This window comes from Mytilus californianus, unplaced genomic scaffold (genome assembly GCF_021869535.1).
Source record: "Mytilus californianus isolate M0D057914Y unplaced genomic scaffold, xbMytCali1.0.p SCAF_24, whole genome shotgun sequence".
NCBI lineage: Eukaryota > Metazoa > Mollusca > Bivalvia > Mytilida > Mytilidae > Mytilus > Mytilus californianus.
The window spans coordinates 4,055,828-4,060,759 of record NW_026262673.1 but is presented as its reverse complement, the minus strand read 5'-3'; the positions used below and the strand labels follow the sequence as shown (position 1 = coordinate 4,060,759).

The 4,932-nt window shown below is 29.9% G+C and overlaps 1 long non-coding RNA gene across 1 annotated transcript; it reads right to left on the bottom strand.

Annotated features, from left to right (window-relative positions):
• Window positions 1-1,424: 1,424 nt before the first annotated feature.
• Window positions 1,425-4,540, bottom strand: LOC127732436 (uncharacterized). Its single transcript, XR_007996255.1, has 4 exons — window positions 4,409-4,540; window positions 3,657-3,813; window positions 3,008-3,108; window positions 1,425-2,425 (listed from the first exon to the last, which is right to left on the bottom strand). It is a non-coding gene; the product is annotated as an uncharacterized LOC127732436 (long non-coding RNA).
• Window positions 4,541-4,932: the final 392 nt, after the last annotated feature.

Genomic DNA, 4,932 nt, shown 5'->3' with positions numbered 1-4,932 from the left:
TGAATGCTATCAAGGATTAACAGTAAAAAATAATTTCATGGAAACCTGTGATTTGTGAAATCTAAATGACAAAACCACAAAAATGTAAAACATGTGTACATATATAAATAAATTTCAAAATTTCAGTTTCAATCAAATTTCAAAGTCAATAAGTATGCATGCATGTATAATTTGACTGTGATAATACATGATCAATACAAGCTAGTATATACACCTAAAGATACCATTCAAAAAGTACATGGTCCCATTGAAATTTACCATGCTATACATTTGTATACTATATACAAGCACAAGACTCATATCTTATGACAATATCTTTTTCAACAAGAAAAATCAAAACAACAGTATATGTTAAAAGATTTGCACATGTTACTATACTATCACCTACATGCATGCAAACATGACATATACTTTTTACTTATTTTCCCAAGAAAGAACTGCAGCATGGAAATTTCTATGTAAAAAATTTGAAGGAGGAAGACTAATTGATGTGAACTGAATTTGTTAAAAAAAAAAACCAAAATGTATTCTATAAAATAAACTTTAAAGAACTGAAATAAAGGCATAAATACATGAAATATGAAGCACAAATCATTTGTTTATTTTTATCTCTCACTTAAAAAAATATACCTCTTTTCTTTTCTTTAAAACAAAGACACTTGCTCTCACAATATTATTTTTGAGAAGAAAAAAAAAATCTCTCATCGCTCCTCTTTATCAAGAGTAGGTGTCTGAAAATCAAAGAATGTATTTGGTATAGCCCTTGAAAATACTCTTTGTATCTTGTACATAAAACCCTTGCCTAATCAAATTGCAACTCAATGCAACATTTAAAATATGTTCATAATACTAAGTCAACACAAAAGGTTGCAACCTAACATTATACAAAAACAAGAATGTTTCCAAATTATCCACAGATGCCACATCAGCACTATCAATTTCTATGTTCAGTGAAAATGTGGTAAAACTCTAATTTGCCATTAAAATTAGAAAGATCATATCATATACTGTAAATTCAGAAATTTGTGCGTGCATTTTTGTGATTTTTGAAGGATGGACTAAAATGCAAGATTAATTATTGCGATTTTAGGAAAATCTGCATACAGATATAAGTATAAGATATCAGAATGCGAGTTCTTATATTATTGCGATCTTCATCCACTCGCATTATTCGCATTAATAAAAACCTCACAATAATTTCTGAATTTACAGTATAGGGAACATGTGTACTAAGTTTTAAGTTGATTGGACTTCAACTTTATCAAAAACTACCTCAACTAAAACTTTAACCTGAAGCGGGACAGCTATAACAGTCAGACACATAGACCAGAAAACATAATGCCCATAAATGGGCATAAACAAAAATAACAAATGATATTTGCAACTTATAAAATATAGATTCACTATCAAATAAAACCATTCTAATACAGGTAAAACTATGATTAAATTTTACATATGTTTATAACATACAGAATAAAATCTGATTGTAAATGCTATCTATTTAAATTTACTTTGATATAAGGTTATATGGTGGTTTGCAGCCTAAAAGGAGGTCATTTTGATATATAAAATTGGGTCTTGTCTAAAATAAGTACAAATGCAGATGCATTTTCACAAGCCAATGCCAAAAGTACATTGTATTATTAATTGTTACTTTTGCCCAGCACTTTTTTAAATCTGGATATTATTTTTAGTATGTTATAAATAAAAATAATAATTTGGGTCAAATCTATTTACATGAATTTAACAGCTCATGTATAGTAGTAATAAAAAATATATATTTTTACATGCTTCAAGCAGAAAAGAAAATGAAAAATTGAATTATGTTGCATAAAAGTAAGTTATTTGGATGAATAACATTTACAGACCTGCTTAATTGTTAATTTAAGAATTATATTTTCAAGATCACAAATGCAACAGATTATTTGGAGATTTTAATTTTAATAACGCAAAAGACAGTGTGTTACTATTTCTGTATCTTAAATATTATAAACTAATCAATAAATCTGTTATCCCAAAATATGAAAAATTATGTGGTACACCTACAAATAAAACAAGTCAGTCTCATAGTTAAACATCAATGTTGATTTCATGCAAATAAATCAACTTCTTTCAAAACGAAGTTTTCGAAAATTTCCTTTGCCTTGTTAAATACACTTTTGTCTTTGCTGTGAACTTCATCCAGCAGGACTTGTCCTTGTATGTACAGCAGAGCCGCGCTGCAATTTGAAGGGTATGGCAACATTGCCATGTAATATATACCCATCAATGCCAGCACTGCATTAACTGCTGATGAGGCCTTTTTAATCATAGACTGTTTAATCATAACGGTTATGATTTCTTGGTCGCCATGTCGTTGGTACATTATCCATGGTGATGTGGAGTTCTATTGCTTAGCAGCTATTTCTTGCCACATCTCGTCTTTCTGGAAAAGAAAGTGTAAATTATTCTTCAGTCATCTTTCGTAAGAACTGAATGATAATTTGGTACAGAAATTCTTATCAGTTTCAAAATATCAATGAAAGTTGAGTTAAAGTTTTAAAGGATTGTATGTATACTTTTTAAATCACCTCGCACTTTCATGACTGGACTCTAGTATACTTCAACAGATTGTTATATCTTCTGACCAGTTCAATGTACAGTTTGGTTTGATACAACAAATTGCAATAAGGGCAATTTTTTTTTAATAAACTGCATTACCTGGAGAGCAACACTTACAACCAAGTCACAGTAACATAAAATATTCAAACTATCTAATTAAGACATGCAGGTTCAAAAATAATAATAACATTGCAAAATGTTTTGTATTGTTATCATTGAATCATAATATAAGCATAAGGTTTGATGTTCTTTGGTCATTCAAATGAAATGTTTTCTAACAAATATGAATTTTGTAACTAGATGCCTTTAAGAGTGTGTGCCCTTCAAGTTCTGCAAAATACACTCACTCTAGCAGGAAATAAAAACTAAACAATGAACAAATAAAATATACAAATTCTGTATAAACCTTTACAATGTGTACTAGTTGTGGTACTGGCACACTTTTCCCCTTTTCTCTCTTGTCGAGAATTAAAGGCAGTTGGGCCATTGCCACAAGTATTTGCTGATCTATACAAACAAACAAAAAACGAGTATAAACATCATACATGTGATTTTTTTTATCAGTAACGTTTGTATGAGTCAGCTCCCAACCTCCAGATCTTTTTTTGTGTTATTGAAGTGAAACCAGAAATACATATGTATTTTTATTTTGCTTAAGCATTTAAATGCAATGACTTTCCATAGCATAACAATTATCATGACTATTCACCTGACAAACACAAGGGTGCGTGCACACACAAGCATGTGGTGCTTTAAAACTGAAGTACGCTGAAAGTGAAGATTTTTGTGTCAAAATATGAATTGATACGTAATTTTGGGCAGGTCTAAAAACTGAAAATTAACCAAAAGCTGTGCATTTTTTCACTTAAATGATTGAAGGTTCTTATTCATGCATGTCTTAGCTCTATATCTATTGTGATGAATAACCTAATCTACAAAATACATAATAAAAGTCTTGAATTAGATGTTCTAATTAAAAATTGTTTAAAAAAAAGAAGTACAAAATGGTTCTAAATTGAACCCATCTTTTATTATTTAATAAAGATATATAATACCTTCTGATTTCAGTGCTGATCTAGGAACAGTGGTGAGGTTTTTTGAATACACCAAGTCCAATATCTCTGTAGACATTCTTTTCAAATTTTTTTCAAGGAGTTTATGAGAAATTATATTTTCCTCCAAATTGATGGTTGCAAGAAGGTTGGTGATGAGCTACAAAGAAATTAAATAACAAAATAATGTAATTTATATCGTTTAAATATAGGAACACATGCAACATTATTTAAATAAAAACAAAGGTGCAATCAGCACTGACCTGGGGTACTTCTTGTACAAGTCATTTTCATTTAATTGAAGAAGTAAATAATATATTTATCTCAGTAAATTTGTCTCATAAGGTTTGAATAACCTCCCCTTAATCTGCTCCTAAAAATTACTTGTAAAAGTATACATATTTTTTTTACAATCCTTAAAATTCTCAAGTTTTTGAATGTAAACAAATGCCTAAGACAATTTTTCACTATAGTTAGCTCATAATTTTTATTTCAGCTTTATGTTTCATCTCATTAATTCAACAAAAAAAACCATTGTGCAAAGATCTTAAGTAATTTAATTGTATAAGGAAGGTGTAAATGGTTTAACATTAAATTGTTTGACCACTGTGTTTTATTATTTAATTATCATATTAAAGCAATCCTATAATAGATGTATGGTGTATTATATATGTGTATTCTGATATTACTCGAGTTGTAATAATTTGTAGTGCTATTTCAAATTGAAATTATAGATAGAAATACAGAAAACTTACTATGTCAGTACTCTTAAATACTGGATATGTCCCTATCATATCCTCTACTCTACTATGCTTTGGTAAAGTTGTGGCATAAGAGCATCTATATTCTACTGTCAATCTAAGAAGTTGCTCAACTTTTTTCTCTGTTGTTTTTTGAGAACATCTCCTGAGTTCTTTGTCAAGAGACTTGGCACTTCTATCTTCTGTAATATCAAAATTGCAATGAAATATCAGAGTTCGCGAAAACGTTTTTTGATCCGTTGGTTATATTTGTTATCTAATCGCCCATTGTTTGGGCTTCATGAGCAAATCTATCAGGCCACGTGTAGATCGCCACTTTGGTTTCAGTTTGTTTATAATAAGAAACCAGTACCGGAAAATTAGCAGCAGGTACATCTGATGACCGATAGAAACACGTACTGGAATTAGTTGCAGTAAAACTAATTACCGATAAAAAGGAACTGCAACAGCCATTTTTACATCGGTCATCAGGACCGGCACTAGCTTCCTAAATACTGGTCCGAGCCTCATTTTGACCA